Consider the following 26,372-nt stretch of genomic DNA (forward strand, 5'->3'; position numbering starts at 1 on the left):
AAAACAATGTAAAGCGTGGTAATCCTTCTGTGTTATCATCTATCCTGACACACTAGTTCCAGATCTAACCTCTTGACTTGTGTCCAATCCAAACTGAACCGTTCTGTGCTGGCATGGTATGAAATACACTAACTGACAGAGATGGTCGCCTCGATTCGCGTTCTTAGGAAACTATGCAGTATTTTGTTTTTTTATGTATTATTTCTAACACTGTTCCCCAGGAAATCTTAAGTCTTATTACATACACCCGGGAGGAACTATTGGATATAAGAGCAACGTCAACTTACCAACATTACGACCAGGAATATGACTTTCCCAAAGCGGATCCTCTGTTTGGACCACCACCAGGACAATGGATCGGATTCCAGAAGGCGACCAAAAACAATGAAGCACCAGAAGGGGAAGACAGAGCGGTCTTCTGGTCAGGCTCCGTAGATGGGCACATCGCTCACCGCTCCCGAGTATACTACTCGCAAATGTCCAGTCTCTTGACCACAAGGTAGACGAGATTCGAGCAACGGTTGCATTCCAGAGAGACATCAGAGATTGTAACATTCTCTGTTTCACAGAAACATGGCTCACTCGGGATACGTTATCAGACTCGGTACTGCCAACCGGTTTCTTCACGCATCGCGCCGACAGAAACATACATCTCTCTGGTAAGAAGAAGGGCGGGGGTGTATGTCTTATGATTAACGAGTTGCAAATCTGACCACGACTCGATTTTGTTGCTCCCAGCCTATAGACAGAAACTAAAACAGGATACGCCCGTGCTCAGGTCTGTTCAATGCTGGTCCGACCAATCAGATTCCACACTTCAAGATCGCTTCGATCACGTGGACTGGGATATGTTGCGGATAGCCTTAGACAACAACATTGATGCATACGCTGATTCGGTGAGCGAGTTTATTAGCAAGTGCATCGGTGATGTTGTACCCACGGTGACTATTAAAACCTTCCCCAACCAGAAACCGTGGATTGATGGCAGCATTCGCACAAAACTGAAAACGCGAACCACTGCTTTTAATCATGGCAAGGCAACCGGAAACATGACCGAATACAAACAGTGTAGCTACTCCCTCCGCAAGGCAATCAAACAAGCTAAGCGTCAGTATAGAGCGTCAAGTAGAGTCACAATTCAACAGCTCAGACACAAGACCTACTAACATTGAGTGGCTGCTGCTTACATACTGACTCAAATCTCTAGCCACTTTAATAATAAAACATTGGATGTAATAAATGTATCACTAGTCACTTTTAACAATGCCACTTTCTAAACTGTTTACATACCCTACATTACTCATCTCATATGTATATACTGTACTCTATACCATCTACTGTATCTCCCTCATCCATATACTTACATGTACATATTCTTATTCATTCCTTTACACTTGTGTATTTTTTTCATTTTTAATTTCACCTTTATTTAACCAGGTAGGCTAGCTGAGAACAAGTTCTCAATTACAACTGTGACCTGGCCAAGATAAAGCAAAGCAGTGCAACATGAACAACAACACAGAGTTACACATGGAATAAACAAACATGCAGTCAATAATACAATAGAAAACGTCTATATAATGTGTGCAAATGAGGAAGGATAACAGAGGTAAGGCAATCAATAGGCAATAGTGGCGAAATAATTACAATATAGCAATTAAACACTGGAGTGATAGATGTGCAGAAGATGAGTGTACAAGTAGAGATACTGGGGTGCAAAGGAGCTAAATAAATAAAATAGATAACAGTATGGGGATGAGGTAGTTGGATGGGCTGATTACAGGAGGGCTGGTGCTTAAAGCTAGTGAGGGAGATATGAGTCTCCAACTTCAGTGATTTTTGCAGGTCGTTGGCAGCAGAGAACTGGAAGGAAAGGTGGTCGAAGGAAGAATTGGCTAAGGGGGTGACCAGTGAAATATACCTGCTGGAGTGCGTGCTACGGGTGGGTGCTGCTATGGTGACCAGTGAACTGAGATAAGGCGGGGCTTTACCTAGCAAAGACTTATAGATGACCTGGAGCCAGTGGGTTTGGCGACGAATATGAAGCGAAGGCCAACCAACGAGAGCATACAGGTCGCAATGGTGGGTAGTATATGGGGCTTTGGTGACAAAACAGATGGCACTGTGATAGACTGCATCCAATTTGCTGAGTAGAGTGTTGGAGGCTATTTTGTAAATGACATCGCCGAAGTCAAGGATCATTTGGCAGCATGAGTAAGTTTGGCAGCATGAGTGATGGATGCTTTGCTGCGAAAAAGGAAGCTGATTCTAGATTTAATTTTGGATTGGAGATACAAATGTGAGTCTGGAAGGAAAGTTTACAGTCTAACCAGACACCAAGGTATTTGTAGTTGTCCACATATTCTAAGTCAGAACCATCCAGAGTAGTGATGCTGGACGGGCGGGCAGCTGTGAGCAGCGATCGGTTGAAGAGATAAGGTAGTTGTTGTGAAATTATTAGATTACTTGTTAGATATTACTGCACAATCGGAAATAGAAGCACAAGCATTTCGCTACACTCGTATAAACATCTGCTAACCATGTGCATGTGACCAATAACATTTTATTTGACTACAGAGTGAAAATGCACTGACAGATAAGAATAGGTCCATGTGTATGTAAAGTATAGGCATACCGGTCAGATTTTCTTCATAGAAATTGCCTTCCTCTGATGATCCTGATGGCCCTGGGACATAACATCTTCACTGTTGTCAATAATAGTTATTGAGTCATCATTGAGTCATCTTGTATCCAAGCATAGCTTTGGTCAACTGTATTGCAGAAAAAAAGCATCTTAGATAACTGGAGAGATAACACAAAGTATTTGGACATTTTGATTAGTTATGGCTCTGTGCTCCTCTACTTTACATTTTGTTACAATACAATGAATATGGGATGAAAGTGCAGACTTGCCTGTCTTTGATTTACAAAGCAGATTCACAAGAACTTACAGTATGTGCTGGTGTTGAATGACACTAACTTACGTATACACTGTCTGTTCTGACCAACGGTTGTGCATCATCCAACACATAGACAATCGATCCAGAGGTACTGGCAGCCTCGGTGTCTGACATCTATGGATACAATAATATTAAATTAGTCATGTGCCACTTATGCAATGGAATATGATTCAGCAATCCCCAGTATCCTCATTCTAAACAACTGACAAACCTGAGCTTCTGGTTTTATTATTTCTTTTTCAAATCTGGCCTACAAGTTGAATTATGTTTCTTTTAGAGTTTCCATGCGTCTTCTTAGCCTCTGCAGTGCCTTCGTAAAGGAAGACAAGTTTCAAAAAGAATGGTTGACACTTAAAAGAATGACAAGATTGCTCGGCACACAACAAAGGGGATGGGCTGGGGGAAAAAAGCAAGTATAAGCATAACATAAGCACATTATACAAGTTCCTGGATGCAACTAAAGCACATCTGCTTTTATGGATGGACTAAAAAAGAAACAGTATGAGTGATATGGCTAAAGCAAGGCATGTGAATTGGCAGTCCTACCAAATGTTACACTTTACACAATCCTTATTCCTGTTGTGGTGTTTCACTCTTTTACGTGCAAAGCCTAAATAACTAGCAACTTATTTCTCTTTGGGTAAGAAAGGGTCATAAAAAAAACTGCCAAAACTTAAATAAAATAATTAAATGAGGGGATGTATTTAAATATTTCAGCACATATGCATGCTTATGACTTGACAAAACAGATGAAAGGAACTGACTTTTCTAGCTAGCTTGTAAACCAATTCAAGTTACATGGGCAATATTATTGTTCAATGCATGTAACATTGGGTTAACCACAATCATGTATTCTGAATCAAAGACATTTTGACCAATTATGCTAAACTAGCACGCTAACCGTTAGCTAGCACGCTAACCGTTAGCTAGCACGCTAACCGTTAGCTAGCACGCTAACCGCTAGCTAGCACGCTAATCATTAGCAAGCAGTAAATAAGTATAAGGTAAAAACATGCAAAGTAACAATTGCACATGAATGAATGGTTTGGATGAGCCTACCAATTTCAATCTCATGATGAAGTATATCTGATACAATGCGGCTTTCGGACATTGTCAATGCATGTTGGATTCCACCGAAAGACATAAATGAGCTAACATTAATTACAAATAAAGACAATGGGAACATGCATTGCTTGCCAATACATCACATACCATTTTAGTTAACATATTGGTTAACAGTTTAGTTAATAGCTTACCTTCTTGCATGAATGCGAACGTCTGCAACCATCCTCCTCTTCCTAAAAAAACGTGCTGCACAGCTACTTTTGTTGTGATCATGCTCAGGCAGAGACAGGCTTGCCAGGTCAATTTCACATTTCTATTAAATCCAGTGAAAACTCCCTTCAAAGCCTGAAAACGTTCACAATCTCATTAGATTACAGGGAAATGAATGGATTTTAAAAATATATATATCATGCAATATAGAAGTAGAATAAAAACTTGCAGATTTCTGAATATGTGTGCAATATTATTACTGTCACTGTCAAGTTCTGACCTTAGTTCCTTTATTATGTCTTTATGTTAGTTTGGTCAGGGCGTGAGTTGGGGTGGGTAGTCTATGTTCTTTTTTCTATTATGTATTTATGTGTTTGGCCTGGTATGGCTCTCAATCAGTGCGTCTCCTCGGCCCGGGTTATATGGCACCAGCCCTACGCAGGGTGTCGCCGGTTCGCCATCACAGCCCAGTGCGGTCTGTTCCAACCCGCCGCTCTTGCTGGGCTACGAGGAGTATCCAGCCTGGACAGGTTGTGCAGGCTCGGTGCTCAAGACCTCCATTGACCCTCCACGGTCCGGTCCATTCGGTTCCTAGTCCATGCACCAGGTCTCCGGTGGCAGCCCCACACACCAGGCTGTCTTTCCGTCTCCTCCCTCCAGGTGCTCCCTCCTGTCCAGAGCTTCCAGAGTCTCCCTCCTGTCCAGCGCTTCCAGAGTCTCCCTCCTGTCCAGCGCTTCCAGAGTCACCCGTCTGTCCTGAGCTGCCGGAGTCGCCCGTCTGTCCTGAGCTGCCCGGAGTCGCCCGTCTGTCCTGAGCTGCCGGAGCCGCCCGTCAGTCAGGAGCTGCCGGAGCAGCCCGTCAGTCAGGAGCTGCCGGAGCCGCCCGTCAGTCATGAGCTGCCGGAGCCGCCCGTCAGTCAGGAGCTGCCGGAGCCGCCCTTCACTACTGCGCTACCAGAGTCTCCCGCCTGTCCAGCGCTGCCAGAGTCTCCCATCTATTCGGGGCCCGCTGCAAGGGTCCCCAATCCGAGGTCGGCGGCGAGGGTCACCGCTCCAAAGGCACCGCTTAAGTAGACTAAGACTATGGTGGAGTGGGGTCCACGTCCCGCCCCAGAGGCGCCACCGTGGACAGACGCCCACCCAGACCCTCCCCTATAGGTTCAGCTTTTACGGCCGGAGTCCGCACCTTTGGGGGGGTACTGTCACATTCTGACCTTAGTTTCTTTATTATGTCTTTGTGTTAGTTTGGTCAGGGCGTGAGTTGGGGTGGGTAGTCTATGTTCTTTCTTCTATGTTGTATTTCTGTGTTTGGCCTGGTATGGTTCTCAATCAGAGGCAGCTGTCGATCGTTGTCTCTGATTGAGAATCATACTTAGGTAGCCTGTTTTCCCCATTTTGGTTGTGGGGGATTGTTTTCTATGTCTGTGTTTTCCACACAGAACTGATAAAAAATATGACGAACACTTACCACGCTGTGTATTGGTCTGATCCATCCTACTCCTTCTCAGAAGAGGAGGACAATTTGGGTTTGTAGATACACAGTCAGTATCAGTGAGGTGTTCAGAAAACTTGTAATAAACTTGGATAGCTGATGGATAACTGATGTTCATATCTTAAAGGACAAGTACCTATAAGCTTTTGTCAGGAATCAGGACTAGGTTAATAAATCCAACGCAACTGCATGTTTTAGAAATGGTAGGCTATCTTATGGTAGGCCTAGTTATAAAATGACACTATAGGCCTATTTTTGCCGGATTGGAGTATGTCTGCAATTGTCTTGCCTAGTGCAGCAAAATTGCCAAAACATGGCCTGGTCATGGATGAAAGCATCTGTTCAAAATGGGGTAGAACTGAGGGAACATAAGGCGGACCCCAGGATTTCAGCTCCCTGTGTTAGCTGTTGTTATCCTCTTGCTGCGTTTATTTGTAGATAGACTCACCCCAACAGGGAGTTACGAGTTGGGAGATATAATAAAAATGTCTGCTTAATGCTTTTGAGGGAGCAGCAGAAAAGTGTATCCAAGCTGGGGTACCCCTTGCTAGAATTGTTAGTTGTAGCAGTAGTAGTAGCCATGTCATGGCAGCAGTGTTGTAGTCGAGTCACTAAAGCATAAGTCCGAGTCAATTCACAAGACCCAATGGCTAACTCTGAGTTGAGTCAAAGTCATCAATGTTTGAGTCGAGTCGAGTCACAAGTCCCTGTGTTTGAATCCCGGTCCAAGATTTCAAATCTAAGACAATGGGTCCATATTAACTTAATATTAAGTTATTAACCCAGTCAGAATGTGGCAGGGGGAATTTCAATCAATCATTTTTAAATCCCCTTTCTTTCTGCGTCAACAAATGTTTATATGCTACAGGTCAAACAGATTGTCAGCTAGCTAGCTAGCTAATTAGGTAACATGATTGAACATGGTGTGGCTGCACAGCTTCACTATCTTTGATGTAGTCTAAACAGAAACTGAAAGACAGAGACAAACAGATACACTTTTATAAACTATACTGATGTCAGATATTAGTGGCTAATGTTCACATTCTGTGGAGGTCAACTGCTCCAAGATCTGTGTGTCTGTGCTCTGCTAAGTCATAGCTTCTCATCATGTTTCTAGAGAGAAACTGGGTACGATGCATGACTGATCTTACAATGCAATGTGAGTCTTTGCACTGCCCCCCATATACATCTCTACAAAAATGTGGTGACACCTCTTAAACTTGATGGATATCTTTATAATGCTAGTAAGCTTTGGGCTTTGGTGGAGAGAATGCGTTTCGGTATTAACCTTAGACAACAATAAATACCTTGCCAAAAAGTATTTATTATGATGGACTGTGAAAAACCCAATGTACTGTGTGAGAGCAGATATGACATTTTCTGTCATTTAAATAGTTGAGGCTGTGTGTAAGTTTAGATGGTGTTCAAGGTACAAATTGTTCAACCTCCTTTCGTTACAGACCTTTAGTGCCCCCCTGTGGAATATCACCTGTCGTTACATGGGGATCAACATTTGTTTGTGAGGGTTGCAAAAACAACATGGGTAATGTTAGAATAAAATCATGCCGAGGAAGTTTTATTCAAATGACGGAGGATGAGACACGACGTGTCGTACAGTGTCAGGCTTCAGATCAAAAGAAAAACGATACAGTCACTGCCTCGCAGTCCAACCAACGGTATTTTAAACTAAGCACAGTTTGAAGGCTAAGCAAATGTCCTTCACATTTCAGAAAATGTAAGGCAACACTACATCTATTCTAGATAAAGGGGTCATTTTTATTTGTATAAATGGAAGATTTATATAAGCATTGTGTTATGTGCCACTATCCAGGTCTTTCTTGCATAAGTGGGTTATTTTGGCAAGAGAGACCTGGTTACTGTGTAACCCAGCAGTTATATTAAATCTGCAGCTGTCTGCCTCCCTTACATGTGCAAGTTGAGATAGGGCCTTTTGACTCAAGCGAAGAAACCTTTGGCCAAATATTACGACAAACAAGCCTATTAGTCAGAAAATGTTGTTCAGCATTCTCGCATTTCATAAACACTGTGTTTGGATAGAACCTCATTTCCAATGTTGTAGTACAAATAGTTTCACCTTAGAATTTGTCAGTGTTGCTATACATTGAAAACGTGAAGAATTATGACATTAAGGTGTGAGTCAGATGTGCCACCTTCGGAATAATACAAATTTGAATCGGAACTTCACTTCTATTAGTCCGGGCAGCACTTACCTCTTCTCTTTGGTCAACAAATCAACCAATCCAATGAAGAAATAAACATTCTACTGAAAGGGTATACTTCATAGCTCACAAGAAACCAACAACACACACCACACATCATTTTCAACTGCAATAAAACTTTATAGAAACAGAATTCTTTGGAACATGGTGATGATAAATTAACATTTGCCTAACTAGAATGACAAGTGGATTAATATGAATCTCTAGTTGATACTGAGGGACATATTCTATCATCACACCAGCGTACTAGATACTCTGGATACTCCTAAGGGGTTGAATCAGTCCATCTTCAGGAAGAGAACACTGTTCGAGAAGCTCCACACTCCAGGGATGAAAGTACTTTGACATCTTGTGGCTCCTGTTGGGTCTCATAGGAAAAGTCTGCTCCAACAGTACTTCCGACAGTAGCTGCTGCTGCTCATGCAGAACAGCCTGGATCGGTGGGCGCTGGTTCATTTCTGTCACCTGCCCTTTGTGGTTCGGGTTGAAAGGGCAGTGGAGGTACTAGGATGGCAGGCTGGGATGATGCTGGCTGATCCTCTCTGGCCATGGGAGGCCATGAGGTCTCAATAGGGCTCCTGATTGGCGCAGCGGTAAAAGGCACTGGTCCCATAGGGCGGCTCACAATTGTCCCAGTGTCATCCGGGTTAGGGTTTGGCCGGGGTAGGTCGTCATTGTAAATAAGAATTTGTTCTTAACTAACTACACAATTTAAATAAAGGTCAAAAAATAAAATAAAATAAATATATTTTTGTGTGTGTGTGTGTGTGTGTGTGCGACCCCTTACAACTGTCTTTGTTCCATCTCTTCAGAAAGAGACTCTTCATCCACCTCCAAGATCGAGGGCAGTGATGGAGAGACACACACTGGGAAGAAAGGCCCAGACTTAAAGTTAACGTCCCAGTTAATGGGCTTCACTCTCTTCCTGCGCCCTCGTTGGCTATTCTCCCATTCAACTGGGCACTTCTCACCTGCCTGCACGGTTCTCCTACTGGTCAATAAGGGGGAGTGGTCGGTGCGACCTGTGTGGCTGGGCGTAGGTCTGGGCAGGGGGTGACAGCCATCATCTCCGCCTACGTTAGCTGGGTGGCAGACTAAAGGTGGACCACAGAGGAACATCCTCTCAGTGCTACTGAAGGACAGGGGCTCAGAGGGTAATATGATTTGTTTGTCACCCAGTTGATCCGGTAGCTGCTGGTCCAGCATAGCAGACCGGATCTGTAAGAGCTGGATCCTCTTCGACACACGCCGTGATCTGGAGTTGGCAGGCCGGGCTGGCACTGGCGAGGCAGGTGGGGCAGGCACTTGGCTGGAAGGAACCGGAGAAGCAGATGGAGTAGGCACCAGAAGGTCAGGTACATTGCTGACCATTGGGGTAGGCAATGGGATGGCCATCTGGGCAGGTGAGGCTGACACTGCAATGGTTGGTAGCACAGGGAAAGAATTGATGCTCTCCCTCCTACCCATGGAGTTTATAAGCTCTAAGGTCTGGTTAGGGAACCTCAGAGTGCTGCCATCAGTATGTCTTGCTATCCTAGCTATCCCGGTCTTGGGTCGAGCCAGGCTTCTGCTGGCCTGGACCTCCGGCTGGAGGACATCCACAGGAGAACATGGCGGCTGCAAGAGGCTGCCGTCGGACAGAGACCGTCTGGCCTGAGCAGGAGGAGAGCGGGGCCTTTGGTCCTGGATGTTAGACCTCTTGAGAGGATTGGCCTGGATCCTGACCTCAGACTGGCTGCATGGAGTCCCAGATAAAGGAGCTACTGCCTTGGCTGCAGTGTAGCATAAATTGGGCCTCCTAGGGATGCTTCCTGGTGTCTGAGGTCTGCTGGATTTAACCTCTGGCTCCTTCTTGTGGCTGGAGGTAAATGTGCTCCCTCCGGTTTTGGTTTTAACCGGACCCAGACGCTTGCTACCCATCTGTCCCTCCAGCTGCAGACGAGGCATGCGAGGCACCTTGAGGATGATTTTGTTCCTTTGGGCATTGAGACAGGTCACAGTGAGCATTGGGAGCCTGATGGGTGGAGTGGCAATTGGAAGCCTTCCCATGTCAGCCCCCTCTTTAATCACATCCATGTTGTGGAAGTGGGATCGGCTATTCTTTCTCCCTGGTGGCATTGGCTGTAAGACAATATCACTGGCACACCGGACACTGAGGATGTCTGTCAGGCTGTTCTCAGAACTGTTCTGACTGGTCTCTTGTGTCCTAGTCCTGGACTTCCCTCTGTCTTTCATGGCTGTGAGAGTCACAGTGGAAGAGCAAACAACATGTTTGAGAATAAGAATATAGAATAAATTACATATATTACAATAGAATTTGATCAAAGTTGTAATTATAAACTAGTGTTTTTCCACTTTCAAAGGACATTCCAATTCCTGCCAAAATGTTCACAAATTCATAAAAATGAAAGATTCACAGACTATGGCCTACCTTCAATTTGGACTTCAAGATAATTTGCACACGTAGGATTTGACTATACAGTTTCAACAATATATTCTTGAAAACAGAAACACAAGACCACAATACCTTGTTTAAAGAAATACTTTTTTTGTCACAAATCACAAAACAACAGTTTTTCTTACAGTTATTGATCAAATAAAGTTGTCATAAGACAAAAGTAGTGTATTTGAGATTATTTCATTAAATTATAGGTCCTACCTCAGATATGGAAGAGCATCAATGACCTGTCTATGAAATGTTGTATTTTAACAAGAGAATGCTTCATTGTGACATCATGTACATTATGACATAGGAGCCGTCCACATCATAAAAGTTTGTCAAAACCACTTGAATAGGCATGAAATGTCCAATTAAATACAAAAGGCCTAATTCAACAATTGAATAAAAACAGTACTTTGACAGTAATTATTCAGTTTATTGGCTTTTATTTTCACTCCAGTAGTGGTTTTGAATTAATTAAAATGAGAGTAGGCCTAGTGAGTTTAGTAGAACTCGATCGCTCATTGAACACCTGTGTGGAACGTTCGCAGCTGACGCCACACAGACACCTTTGAAAAAAATGCACGTTTTTAGTTTCATATTCAATTTATCAGCATATATGCACGACAAATAAATTCCCAGTACTCAAATAAATCGCAATTATCTATTTATTATAGCATCCTCTTAGAAGGAGAATCACTGTGGTGTCAATGTTTTTGATTATGTCCAAGTAGGAACATAGCTACAGGTATTTTAACTTCTATACTATAACAGTAGTAGTTGTGTGTGTTTTCTTGTCGTGCATTCGTTTTGAGTCAAAGCTAAACCCACAATATTTTGACTCCATTTGGTATTAGCACCGTCAATGGGGGAAGTGACATGCCTGATGCCTAAATTGCTGTTGTCGACCAAACACATTTCAATTTCACCTTTGAAATACAATAAATAGCCTGCTAATTTGTCGACAAAACAAGTTAATAAATTATATGTTGGATTCACGTCTCCAACTCAACCAAAAATGAAAGTTAAAGAATGGAATTAAGCCAGTGTCTTAGATTGAACTATCCAAGCAGTAAATATATAATTTAAAATTTTGATATTTGGTTGCGTTGTCAACTAAACACAATTTAATTTAACTTTTGTAATATAGTAAATAGCCTAAAGTTAAGGCCCTATTACAAACTAATGTAACAGTATTTATTCAACCTTAAAATAAGTAACAGATCCATGGCCACATTTTAAGGTTACTGTAACTATACATGTATTCATTCATATGTCAAGTTAATCATATAAAATGTGCATGTTCAAGATAGCATGTAGTAGGTTGTAGGTTGTGGAGATCTGTGGAGATATTCACAATGGCTGTAGTCAATGTAGAATCTCGAACGGCACTGATCACTTGCACCATGTCATCTCAACTTCAAACCAGGTCATTTGGTTCTGCTATTTGATGAAGCACAGTGTGGTTTAGTCGCCAGGGTTGTGGGTGCGATTTCCACGGTTGACCAGTGTGACCGTATGCTAAATGTAAATAAACTAAAAACTAAAATGTAAATAACCAGTCGTGGAAAAAGTACTCAAATGTCATACTTTTTCTTTTACAATATATTTATTGGCATTTCTTTTCTTTTTTTTCTTTTTTTTAAACAATTTAACAAACAACAGAATATGATACAGATAATGCCCCGTTATTCCTTCCACCTAAACAAAACACCATGCTACATGGGAGCACATTGTGCAAAACCCTTCCCTCCCCAACACAGGAACACCCCCCTCCCTCCCCTCTACTGGTATTAACTTCACTGATTAACAACAACAAAAAGAAACAGAATGACCTTCACATTCCATGCTAGAAAATAAATGATTCAACACAAAAACAAATAATAATAATAGATTCATGAAGAAAGTAGTAATGAGGCAGCTAAGGTGACGTCTCTAGAAACTACTGAAAGTCCCCCCAGACATCAGTAAATTCAAAGGGTTTATTACGTCAATTGTATGTTATTCTTTCAGATGGAATATAGGAGATAGTTCTTTTAGCCACATCTGCTTGCTTGGCGGAGTGTCACTCTTCCATATAATAGCTGTGCATTTATTGGCTGCAATGACTGCCAATTGAATGAATCTGGTTTTGCTACAAATAATAAGGGAAGGATCTAGTGGTACCATCATATTAGTGACCTGTGATAAGATATGAATAATGTCTTTCCAATAATTGCTTAGTTCAGGGCAGGACAAAAACATATACATAACTGTGCACACTCCCGTTTTACACCTTGGGCAAAATGTTAAATATTTAGAAGTGATCTTGTACAGTCTCTCTGGTGTAAAGTAGACCCTATGTAAAATATTGAATTGCATCAACTTGTGCCTTGTGTTAAATGAAAGACGCTGAGCATCTAAAAAGAGCTTTCCCCATTTCTAATCCTCAAATATGAGACCAAGGTCATCATGCCACTTCATGCAAGCTTTCAGAGGTTCATCATTCCCCAACAGAGCTTGAAGCCTCGAGTACATGTAGGAAATGAAACCTTTTACCCCTTTCCTCTCCAGCCACAGTTGATCAGTTTTAGGTTTACTCATGGGCTGAATCCTACCTCCCTGCTGAGTGGCAATATAATGCCTAATCTGTAGGTACTTGAAGAAAAGAGTTTGAGGTAATTTAAAATGAGATGCCAGTTGTTGAAAGGATAGTTGTTCACCTTCTCTATAGAGATGACCAAATGTTTTAATTCCTTTGTTGAACCAAGAAAATGTAATACCATCTCTCAGGGCTTTGGGTAAGATGTGGTTATTATAGAAAGGTGTTTGTTCATATATAGATCTAAGCTCTTTTTGTTTGTTTCCAAACTTCAATCCATAGATTTAAAGTGTTTTTAATGAACGGGTTGTTTATGAGACCTAGCAAAGCTTTAGGTGGGCTAATATAAGGTATAGATGCCAATGTAGCAGGGGTCAGACACTCCTCCTCTATCTGTCTCCCAGAGGGTGAACTTGTTGTTGTATCTTGCCATATCCACACAGTTTAACTGAGATGCCCAGTAATACAACTGGAAGTCAGGTAGAGTGAGTCCTCCTTCTGAGTATGGTTTGCATAAAGTTGTGAGTTTCACTCTGGAGGTTTTCCCTTTCCACAGAAATGAAGAAATCTTCCTATTAAGTTGTTAGAAAAATACTTTGGGAAAAGGAAAAGGCAAGGTTTGAAAAAGGTACAAGAATTTTGGTAATATATTCATCTTTACACAATTGACCCGCACAATAAGAGAAATTGGTAAACCCCGCCATCTATCCAATTCTTCCCCAACCTTTTTGAGAAGTGGAGTATAGTTCAGTTGATATGTCTTAATAATATCAGAATGAATTTGCAATCCAAGATATGTCATTTTCTGTGGTTTCCAAGAAAATGTTTGGTCTAAGATTGGGTTCTGCATAGCTGCCCTGTTAAAAGGCATAATTATATTCTGTGATTTTTTTTATATCCTGAAAAGGTCCCATATTCTTTCAGGATATAGTGAAGTAAAGCAAAATGTCATCGGCATATAGCGAGACCAGATGTTCACGCCCACCTATACGAAAACCATGGATGGATGAGATCTAAAAGCTTCTGCCAGTGGCTCTATAGCCAAAGAAAATAGGAGCAGACTAGTGGGACAACCCTGTCTTTTGCCACATGATAGGGAGAACTGTGAGGAAATGTTTCCATTAGTCAGGATCTGAGCTACCGGACATTTGTACAGTAATCTAACCAGACCTACATACTTAGGTTCAATATTCATCCTCTGTAAAACTTCTAACAGGTAGTTCCATTCTATGCGGTCAAAAGCTTGTTCCGCATCTAACGAAGCCGCCACTACAGATTCTTGGTCACTCTCTACATAATGCATAATATTAAATAATCTTCTGATATTATCAGGAGATGAGCGGTTTCTTACAAAGCCTGTTTGGTCCATATCAACCAAGTCCGGTAGAACCTTATCCAGTCTAAGAGCAATGAGTTTCGTAAGAATCTTATATGAAGTGTTCAATAGAGATATTGGTCTATACGACCCACAAAGCATAGGATCTTTCCCAGGTTTGAACAAAACTGTGATCAGTGACTGTTCAAGTGTGTCTGGGAGCTTTTCTGTCTCTATGGCATAATTAAACATACTGCAAAGAAGCTCAATTAGTTTGGGTAAAAAGGATCAATAGAATTCAATAGGGAATCCGTCTAACCCTGGTGATTTTTCCCCAGCAGTGTTGAAAATGGATTCCCTAATTTCCTCTGATGTAATCTCTTTCTCCATGTGCTCTCTGTCCTCATCAGTTAAAGTTTGTAAATTGGGTTTGTTCAAAAACTCATGCATTGTGGCAGGGGCATCCCCTTCAGACTTGTACAATGTTTCATAAAACTCCCTGAAGACTGGATACATTTCCTCAGGACTGTGAACAACTGTGTTACTGGGTAGCTTAATAGAGCTAATAACTCTACTAGCATCCTCTCGTCTTATCTGCCAAGGAAGCAACTTTCCTGCTTCATCTCCATGTTCCTAGTGGTTTTGTTTTGTTCTCCTGAGAACATTTTCGACTTTATGGGTCGGTAGGGTGTTATATTCCAATCGCTTTGAGTCAAATTTTTGTTGAGAGAGTTGAGTCGTCAAATGTTACACTATGTTCTTTTTCCAGATCTGTAATTTCATATACATCTTACGAGCATCTGAACTAAAGGATATGATTTGCCCCCTCAGATATGCAAGGAGAGCTTCTCATAAAATTAGGGAGGAGGCAGAGTTGTTATTGGTGCTAAAAAATATGTCTATATGAGTGTTCCGAAATGTTACAAATGTGGGACTATTTAGTAAATATGTACCAAACCTCCATCTTCTTGAGGGTGGCTGTGCTCTACAAACTGGTACTGAAGCCAGCAGGGCAGAATGATCTGATGTACATCTTGGTAAGTACTTACACCCAGTAGTTAAACTTCCCTTGGCTGCAGGAATAAGAAACAAGTCTCTTCTAGAGTAATTGTTATGGACAGGGGAGTAAAATGAGTATTCTTTAACCTTTTGGTTGTGAAATGTCCATAAGTCTACGAGTCCAAAGTGTTTCATTTCTGCTTTTAACATTTTAGCTTCCTGTGTGAGGTTGATACTATTAGAGGAAGATCTATCACTGGAAGGGTCCAGTACCAAGTTAAAATCCCCTGCCATTATTATCTCTGATGATGGGAATATTAACTTTAAAAAGATGTCTTGATAAAATGTAGGATCATCATGGTTAGGACCATACACAATCACAATGGTAATGGGCTCAGTATTAATGAAACCTTGAATGATCACAAACCTACCCCCTTTGTCTTTATTCTGAGATTGTATCTGAAAGGGGCAATGCTTATTAATGAGTATGGCCACCCCTCTTGCCCGAGAGGTGAAAGATGAATAGTACACTTGGCCCACCCACGCTCTCTTTAGTTTATCATGCTCAGAGTCAGTCAGGTGTGTCTTCTGAAGAGCTATATCAACCTTATGCTGCTTTAGATCATTCAGAATGCGTTTGCGCTTGGCTGGGCATTTATTACCACTAATGTTAAGTGTCATAAAAGTATAATTATTAGGTGCAGACATCTTTAAAGAAAATAAGAAATAGGGAAAAGGAAAGAAACAAAATTGCATTGAGTGTGTACAACTTGTACAAAATAAAATTATGAAAGTTTAAAGTAGTAAACTACGTGAGCTAATACCCTGACCCTACCACAAACCTACCCAACCCCCTCCCCAACTGAGGGAGTGAAAGAACCCATATCCTTAGATGCTAGTCTTTAAACTAGATGTACCTACTATGCATAGCATCGCTCTAATTAGGTTCATTCTAAATTATATGTATATGGAAGTAGAAGTACATTGACTGTTCCTTGTAGCATAAAAATATTGTTAGTCAAGTAACAAAATACAATTTGATTACAACAATAATGACCGGACTATTTAGCCCAACTTGAGCATGTCTCAACAACAACAACAAAAACCTTGTGTGTCACCAACAGAGCCTACACGCACACCCAAATGTCAACCAATCGGCATTCCCCAATGCGCCCTGAGACCTGTGCCGCGAGGCAACAAAAGCGATGACCACAAACGCACCCCAGCAGGTCAGGAAAAAAGACATCAAGCTATGATGTATAAATGAAAACCTTTAACAGACGATAACAATCATCTCTCATAAAATAGGGACAAGTAGTTAAACAATCACCATCCTCCTCAGTTCACTGTCCCCACCAAAATATTATATATATATACACACACACACACACACACACACACGTACGCACATACACAAGTGTAAAGCTATCAGCTAGTTGGCAAATAGGCGGCCAGCGAGTAGCTTATCCCGGTCTCGGTATCAGTAACGCTAGCATATACCTCTAACAATAAACAAGCCAGCAAACGTAATAGTAGCTAAAATTCCCTGAAGTAATTTAAACATAGTTAGGCTTGAAACCCAGTCAAAAGTCACATAACTATTTAACCCAACCCGACTGGACCTCTCTGCATAAATTAAAGTATACAGAATAATTGTAACTACCTGGCATAGTGTGGACGTATAGTAGCTAAAGCTACAACCTTGTAAACTTAGCGAGCTGGCTAAGTAGCACAGCCAACATTAGCTAACATCCAACTTTACCTCACTAGTCATTATCGCTCTAGCCATCTAGCCAGCCATCCAGCCAGTCGATCATATGAGTAATTTTGTTGTTTCATCATGTGCTAACAGTTCACTATCCACTGTATCCAAGTTCAAAAGACAGTTCCTCGGGATGTAGTAGACGTGAACAAGTCAGGAAGTTCTTTCCTCATGTATGTTTCAGCCATCTTCACAGAGTCAAATGTGCGCTCACCATTCTTGGTTTCGATCCACAAAGTCGCTGGGTAGCTCAGATCGTATGCCAAGCCAGCCTGACGTAGAAGTCTCTTCAGTGGGGAGAAAGACATCCTCCTCTTGTGTAGTGTGGGAGAAAGATCCGGAAAGATCATGATTCTGGCATCTCCATACTTGAGCTCTCCCTTTGCTCGGGCAGCAGAGAGGATGCGAACCTTGTTCTGGTAGTGTAGAAATGTACTGACAAATGCCCTGGGTGCAACCTGGCCAGGCAGCCGCCTCCGTAGGGTGCGATGGGCCCTCTCGATCTCCAGTGGGTGCGCGGGAGGGGGTCGATCCAGAATTTTGGGAATCCATTCCTGTAGAAAGCAGATCGCGTCTCTTCCCTCCACGGCCTCTGGGGAAACCTTGAAGTCTCAAATTCGATCGCCTTTGGAAATGTTTGTATTAATCAAATTTCTCCTCGAGTTTAGAGATGGCATCTTCTCACTTCTTGTATTTTTGTTCCACTTCCTCGTAGACGTCCAGGATGGCAGCCTGGTGGTCAGCATGGGCTTTTTCTAATTTTGTCACTCGTCCCTTTGTGACTATCTGGTCTTCGTGGAGTTTATTGACCAGTACATCAATTTTGCTGAGGTGTTCAGAAAGTGTCTCTTTGATTTTTGTTATACCCTTGTCCATCTATCTCCATTCTGAACCATGCTGGTGCTTCTTCCGAGCTAGCATCTGCCGAATCCGAAGAAGGGCTGTCAGAGAGGGGCATTTTTCCATGCCTTGTCTGAGGCTTTGACATATTGGGCATCTTTTAATTTGGAGGTACAATAGATGTTTTAACTTCCAACTCACTATTGACGAACAGATAAACCATGTCAAATGCCTTAAAAAGGTTCGAAAGTTTGAGGACGCTACGCAGACGCGTCTTGTTAGAGCTTAGCCATTTACGGAAGTCTCAATTGTCATACTTGAGTAAAACTAAAGTTACCTTAGTAGAAAATGATTCAAATAAAAGTGAAAGTCAGCCAATAAAATACTACCTGAGTAAAAGTCTAAAAGTATTTGGTTTTAAATATACTTCAGTATCAAAAGTAAATGTAGTTGCTAAAATATACTTAAGTATCAAAAGTAAAAGTATGAATTTAAAATTCCTTAAATTAAGCAAATCAGATAGCCAGAGTCACACCCAGACATCATTTAAAAACAAAGAATTTGTGTTTAGTGATTTGTGAGTCAGCCAGATCAGAGGCAGTAGGGATGACCAGAGATGTTCTCTTGATACGTTTGGGAATTGGACCATTTTCGGTCCTGCTAAGCATTCAAAATGTAATGAGTACTTTTGGGTGCCGGGGAAAATATATGGAGTAAAAAGTACATCATATTCATTTTCTACTAAGGTCACTTTACTTTTACTCAAGTATGACAATTGAGTACTTTTTCCATCACTGGATATTTACATTTGAGTAATTTAGCATACGGTCACACTGGTCACCCGTGGGAATCGCACCCACAACCCTGGCGACTAAACCACACTGTGCTTCATCAAATAGCAAAACCAAATTACTTGGTTTAAAGTTGAGAATATATTATAAGTACATGGTGCAAGTCATCAATGTCGTTCGAGATTCTACTTAGACAACATCAATTGTGAATATCTAAACAGATCCGCCACAACCTACAGTATGCATGCTGTCTTGAACATGCACACTTTATATGATGAACATTACATACGAATAAATGTATAGTTACAGTAGCCTCAAAATGTGGCCATGGATCTGTTACTTATTTTAAGGTTGAATAAATACTGTTACATTAGTTTGTAAGATGGCTATTTACTGAATTACAAAAGTAATATTGAATTGTGTTTATTTGACAACGCTTCCAAATTTCAACATTTAAAGGATATATTTACTGCTTGGATAGTTCAATCTAAGACACTGGCTTAATTCCATTCTTTAACTTTCATTTTTGGTTGAGGTAGAGACCTGAAGCCAACATATAATTTATGAACTTGTTTTGTTGACAAATTAACAGGCTATTTATTGTATTTCTAAAGTAAAATTGAAATGTGTTTGGTTGACAACATAAATTTAGGCATCAGGCATGTCACTTCCCCTATTGGCTGACGGTACTAATACCGAATGGGACCAAAATATTGTGGGTTTAGCGTTGACTAAAAACGAATGCACGACAAGAAAACACACACAACTACTACTATTATAGTATAGAAGTTAAAATACCTGTAGCTATGTTCCTACTTGGACATAATCAAAAACATTGACACCACAGTGATTCTCATTCTAAGAGGATGCTCTAATAAATAAACAATTGCGATAGTCAGATTTATTTGAGTACTGGGAATTTATTTGTCGTGCATATATGCTGATAAATTGAATATGAAACTAAAATCGTGATTTCTTTTCAAAGGTGTCTGTGGCGTCAGCAGCGAACGTTCCACACAGATGTTCAATGAGCGATCGAGTTCTAGGAAACTCACTAGGTCTACTCTCATTTTAATACATTCAAAACCACTACTGTAATGAAAATAAAAGCCAATAAACTGAATAATTACTGTCAAAGTACTATTTTATTAAATTGTTGAATTAGGCCTATTGTATGTAATTGGACATTTCATGCCTATTCAAGTGGTTTTAACAAACTTTTATGGACGGCTGCTATGTCATAATGTACATGATGTCATAATGAAGCATTCTTTTGTTAAAATACGACATTTCATAGACAGGTCATTGATGCTCTTCCATATCTGAGGCAGGACCTATAATTGAATGAAATAATCTCAAATACACTACTTTTATCTTATGACAACTTTATTTGATCAATAACTGTAAGAAAAACTGTTATGTTTTGTGATTTGTGACGAAAAAAATATATTTTTTAAACTAGGTATTGTGTCTTGTGTTTCTGTTTTCAATAATATATCGTTGAAACTGTATAGTCAAATCCTACGTGAGCAAATGATCTGGAAGTCCAAATTGAAGGTAGGCCTCAGTCTGTGAATCTTTCACTTTTATGAATTTGTGACCATTTTGGCAGGAATTGGAATGTCCTTTGAAAGTGGAAAAACATTAGTTTATAAAAACAACTTTGATCAAATTATATTGTAATATATTCTATATTCTTATTCTCAAACATGTTGTTTGCTCCTCCACTGTGACTCTCACAGCCATGAAAGACAGAGGGAAGTCCAGGACTAGGACACAAGAGACCAGTCAGAACAGTTCTGAGAACAGCCTGACAGACATCCTCAGTGTCCGGTGTGCCAGTGATATTGTCCTACAGCCAATGCCACCAGGGAGAAAGAATAGCCGATCCCACTTCCACAACATGGATGTGATTAAAGAGGGGGCTGACATGGGAAGGCTTCCAATTGCCACTCCACCCATCAGGCTCCCAATGCTCACTGTGACCTCTCTCAATGCCCAAAGGAACAAAATCATCCTCAAGGTGCCTCGCATGCCTTGTCTGCAGCTGGAGGGACAGATGGGTAGCAAGCGTCTGGGTCCGGTTAAAACCAAAACCGGAGGGAGCACATTTACCTCCAGCCACAAGAAGGAGCCAGAGGTTAAATCCAGCAGACCTCAGACACCAGGAAGCATCCCTAGGAGGCCCAATTTATGCTACACTGCAGCCAAGGCAGTAGCTCCTTTATCTGGGACTCCATGCAGCCAGTCTGAGGTCAGGATCCAGGCCAATCCTCTCAAGAGGTCTAACATCCAGGACGAAAGGCCCCGCTCTCCTCCTGCTCAGGCCAGACGGTCTCTGTCCGACGGCAGCCTCTTGCAGCCGCCATGTTCTCCTGTGGATGTCCTCCAGCAGGAGGTCCAGGCCAGCAGAAGCCTGGCTCGACCCAAGACCGGGATAGCTAGGATAGCAAGACATACTGATGGCATCACTCTGAGGTTCCCTAACCAGACCTTAGAGCTTATAAACTCCATGGGTAGGAGGGAGAGCACCAATTCTTTCCCTGTGCTACCAACCATTGCAGTGTCAGCCTCACCTGCCCAGATGGCCATCCCATTGCCTACCCCAATGGTCAGCAATGTACCTGACCTTCTGGTGCCTACTCCATCTGCTTCTCCGGTTCCTTCCAGCCAAGTGCCTGCCCCACCTGCCTCGCCAGTGCCAGCCCGGCCTGCCAACTCCAGATCACGGCGTGTGTCGAAGAGGATCCAGCTCTTACAGATCCGGTCTGCTATGCTGGACCAGCAGCTACCGGATCAACTGGGTGACAAACAAATCATATTACCCTCTGAGCCCCTGTCCTTCAGTAGCACTGAGAGGATGTTCCTCTGTGGTCCACCTTTAGTCTGCCATCCAGGTAACGTAGGCGGAAATGATGGCTGTCACCCCCTGCCCAGACCTACGCCCAGCCACACAGGTCGCACCGACCACTCTCCCTTATTGACCAGTAGGAGAACCGTGCAGGCAGGTGAGAAGTGCCCAGTTGAAATCCTCTTGACCCCCTTGGTCTCACTGGCAGAACAGCCTCCTATCAAGCGGGGGCACATGCCCGCCTCCCGTGCCAAGGCCGAGCGTGAATGGGAGAATAGCCAACGAGGGCACAGGAAGAGAGTGAAGCCCATTCACTGGGACGTTAACTTTAAGTCTGGGCCTTTCTTCCCAGTGTGTGTCTCTCCATCACTGCCCTCGATCTTGGAGGTGGATGAAGAGTCTCTTTCTGAAGAGATGGAACAAAGACAGTTGTAAGGGGTCGCACACACACACACAAAAATATCTTTATTTTATTTAATTTTTTGACCTTTATTTAAATTGTGTAGTTAGTTAAGAACAAATTCTTATTTACAATGACTACCTACCCCGGCCAAACCCTAACCCGGATGACACTGGGCCAATTGTGAGCCGCCCTATGGGACCAGTGCCTTATACCGCTGCGCCAATCAGGAGCCCTATTGAGACCTCATGGCCTCCCATGGCCAGAGAGGATCAGCCAGCATCATCCCAGCCTGCCATCCTAGTACCTCCACTGCCCTTTCAACCCGAACCACAAAGGGCGGGTGACAGAAATGAACCAGCGCCCACCGATCCAGGCTGTTCTGCATGAGCAGCAGCAGCTACTGTCGGAAGTACTGTTGGAGCAGACTTTTCCTATGAGACCCAACAGGAGCCACAAGATGTCAAAGTACTTCTTTTACATCCCTGGAGTGTGGAGCTTCTCGAACAGTGTTCTCTTCCTGAAGATGGACTGCTTCAACCCCTTAGGAGTATCCAGAGTATCTAGTACGCTGGTGTGATGATAGAATATGTCCCTCAGTATCAACTAGAGATTCATATTAATCCACTTGTCATTCTAGTTAGGCAAATGTTAATTTATCATCACCATGTTCCAAAGAATTCTGTTTCTATAAAGTTTTATTGCAGTTGAAAATGATCTGTGGTGTGTGTTGTTGGTTTCTTGTGAGCTATGAAGTATACCCTTTCAGTAGAATGTTTATTTCTTCATTGGATTGGTTGATTTGTTGACCAAAGAGAAGAGGTAAGTGCTGCCCGGACTAATAGAAGTGAAGTTCCGATTCAAATTTGTATTAATCTGAAGGTGGCACATCTGACTCACACCTTAGTGTCATAATTCTTCACGTTTTCAATGTATAGCAACACTGACAAATTCTAAGGTGAAACTATTTGTACTACAACATTGGAAATGAGGTTCTATCCAAACACAGTGTTTATGAAATGCGAGAATGCTGAACAACATTTTCTGACTAATAGGCTTGTTTGTCGTAATATTTGGCCAAAGGTTTCTTCGCTTGAGTCAAAAGGCCCTATCTCAACTTGCACATGTAAGGGAGTCAGACAGCTGCAGATTTAATATAACTGCTGGGTTACACAGTAACCAGGTCTCTCTTGCCAAAATAACCCACTTATGCAAGAAAGACCTGGATAGTGGCACATAACACAATGCTTATATAAATCTTCCATTTATACAAATAAAAATGACCCCTTTATCTAGAATAGATGTAGTGTTGCCTTACATTTTCTGAAATGTGAAGGACATTTGCTTAGCCTTCAAACTGTGCTTAGTTTAAAATACTGTTGTTTGGACTGCGAGGCAGTGACTGTATCGTTTTTCTTTTGATCTGAAGCCTGACACTGTACGACACGTCGTGTCTCATCCTCCGTCATTTGAATAAAACTTCCTCGGCATGATTTTATTCTAACATTACCCATGTTGTTTTTGCAACCCTCACAAACAAATGTTGATCCCCATGTAACGACAGGTGATATTCCACAGGGGGGCACTAAAGGTCTGTAACGAAAGGAGGTTGAACAATTTGTACCTTGAACACCATCTAAACTTACACACAGCCTCAACTATTTAAAATGACAGAAAATGTCATATCTGTCATATCACAGTACATTGGGTTTTTCACAGTCCATCATAATAAATACTTTTTGGCAACGTATGTATTGTTGTCTAAGGTTAATACCGAAACGCATTCTCTCCACCAAAGCCCAAAGCTTACTAGCATTATAAAGATATCCATCAAGTTTAAGAGGTGTCACCACATTTTTGTAGAGATGTATATGGGGGGCAGTGCAAAGACTCACATTGCATTGTAAGATCAGTCATGCATCGTACCCAGTTTCTCTCTAGAAACATGATGAGAAGCTATGACTTAGCAGAGCACAGACACACAGATCTTGGAGCAGTTGACCTCCACAGAATGTGAACATTAGCCACTAATATCTGACATCAGTATAGTTTATAAAAGTGTATCTGTTTGTCTCTGTCTTTCAGTTTCTGTTTAGACTACATCAAAGATAGTGAAGCTGTGCAGCCACACCATGTTCAATCATGTTACCTAATTAGCTAGCTAGCTAGCTGACAATCTGTTTGACCTGTAGCATATAAACATTTGTTGACGCAGAAAGAAAGGGGATTTAAAAATGATTGATTGAAATTCCCCCTGCCACATTCTGACTGGGTTAATAACTTAATATTAAGTTAATATGGACCCATTGTCTTAGACTTGAAATCTTGGACCGGGATTCAAACACAGGGACTTGTGACTCGACTCGACTCAAACATTGATGACTTTGACTCAACTCAGAGTTAGCCATTGGGTCTTGTGAATTGACTCGGACTTATGCTTTAGTGACTCGACTACAACACTGCTGCCATGACATGGCTACTACTACTGCTACAACTAACAATTCTAGCAAGGGGTACCCCAGCTTGGATACACTTTTCTGCTGCTCCCTCAAAAGCATTAAGCAGACATTTTTATTATATCTCCCAACTCGTAACTCCCTGTTGGGGTGAGTCTATCTACAAATAAACGCAGCAAGAGGATAACAACAGCTAACACAGGGAGCTGAAATCCTGGGGTCCGCCTTATGTTCCCTCAGTTCTACCCCATTTTGAACAGATGCTTTCATCCATGACCAGGCCATGTTTTGGCAATTTTGCTGCACTAGGCAAGACAATTGCAGACATACTCCAATCCGGCAAAAATAGGCCTATAGTGTCATTTTATAACTAGGCCTACCATAAGATAGCCTACCATTTCTAAAACATGCAGTTGCGTTGGATTTATTAACCTAGTCCTGATTCCTGACAAAAGCTTATAGGTACTTGTCCTTTAAGATATGAACATCAGTTATCCATCAGCTACCCAAGTTTATTACAAGTTTTCTTGAGGCTTTTTGCAAAGAGATCAATCTTGATGTAACGGCCTACGTTTTCACAGTGGTACAAAGCTGAAATCACTTATTATCAGTACATTTTATTCCACCTTGTGAAACCAGGGGTCTAGTAGAGTGTAAATGTGAATAGGGTTAAGAGGGTAATAGAGAAAGAGAGATGGTGAGAGTAGCTGAGTGCCTATAATAAGAGATGGCTGTTGATATCACTAGTCTGATTGGTCTTTGTGCAGGTAGTGAGCCTGACTGCTGAGAGGTTAGGTTGCTAGTTAGAATCTTAATCTGCCATAAACTACTTTTGTGTCAGCAAGTCTACAGACCATTCAAGTAGCTGCACTGAACACCTCACTGATACTGACTGTGTATCTACAAACCCAAATTGTCTAAGGAAATGTAGGTGACTGTCCCGGTTTTCGTCCTCCTCTTCTGAGAAGGAGTAGGAAGGATCAGACCAATACGCAGCGTGGTAAGTGTTCGTCAGATTTTTAATCAGTTCTGTGTGGAAAACACAGACATAGAAAACAATCCCCCACAACCAAAATGGGGAAAACAGGCTACCTAAGTATGATTCTCAATCAGAGACAACGATCGACAGCTGCCTCTGATTGAGAACCATACCAGGCCAAACACAGAAATACAACATAGAAGAAAGAACATAGACTACCCACCCCAACTCACGCCCTGACCAAACTAACACAAAGACATAATAAAGAAACTAAGGTCAGAATGTGACAGTACCCCCCCCCAAAGGTGCGGACTCCGGCCGTAAAAGCTGAACCTATAGGGGAGGGTCTGGGTGGGCGTCTGTCCACGGTGGCGCCTCTGGGGCGGGACCTGGACCCCACTCCACCATAGTCTTAGTCTACTTAAGCGGCGCCTTTGGAGCGGTGACCCTCGCCGCCGACCTCGGATTGGGGACCCTTGCAGCGGGCCCCGAATAGATGGGAGACTCTGGCAGCGCTGGACAGGCGGGAGACTCCGGCAGCGCAGTAGTGAAGGGCGGCTCCGGCAGCTCCTGACTGACGGGCGGCTCTGGCAGCTCCTGACTGACGGGCGGCTCCGGCAGCTCAGGACAGGCGGGCGGCTCCGGCAGCTCAGGAGAGACGGGCGGCTCCGGCAGCTCAGGAGAGACGGGGGGCTCCGGCAGCTCAGGACAGACGGGCGACTCCGGCAGCTCAGGACAGACGGGCGACTCTGGAAGCTCAGGACAGACGGGCGACTCTGGAAGCGCTGGACAGACGGGCGACTCTGGCAGCTCAGGACAGACGGGCGACTCTGGCAGCTCAGGACAGACGGGCGACTCTGGAAGCTCTGGACAGGAGGGAGGCTCTGGAAGCTCTGGACAGGAGGGAGCACCTGGAGGGTGGAGACGGAAAGACAGCCTGGTGTGTGGGGCTGCCACCGGAGACCTGGTGCATGGAGGAGGAACCGAATGG

At 42.5% G+C, this 26,372-nt stretch overlaps 1 long non-coding RNA gene across 1 annotated transcript; it reads right to left on the minus strand.

Annotated features, from left to right (window-relative positions):
- Window positions 1-2,517: 2,517 nt before the first annotated feature.
- Window positions 2,518-4,357, minus strand: LOC116373655 (uncharacterized). Its single transcript, XR_004209592.1, has 4 exons — window positions 4,217-4,357; window positions 3,172-3,270; window positions 2,985-3,074; window positions 2,518-2,771 (listed from the first exon to the last, which is right to left on the minus strand). It is a non-coding gene; the product is annotated as an uncharacterized LOC116373655 (long non-coding RNA).
- Between the last annotated feature and the right edge of the window lie 22,015 nt (window positions 4,358-26,372).

The sequence above is a fragment of the Oncorhynchus kisutch genome, linkage group LG4, assembly GCF_002021735.2.
Source record: "Oncorhynchus kisutch isolate 150728-3 linkage group LG4, Okis_V2, whole genome shotgun sequence".
In the NCBI taxonomy this organism is placed as follows: domain Eukaryota; kingdom Metazoa; phylum Chordata; class Actinopteri; order Salmoniformes; family Salmonidae; genus Oncorhynchus; species Oncorhynchus kisutch.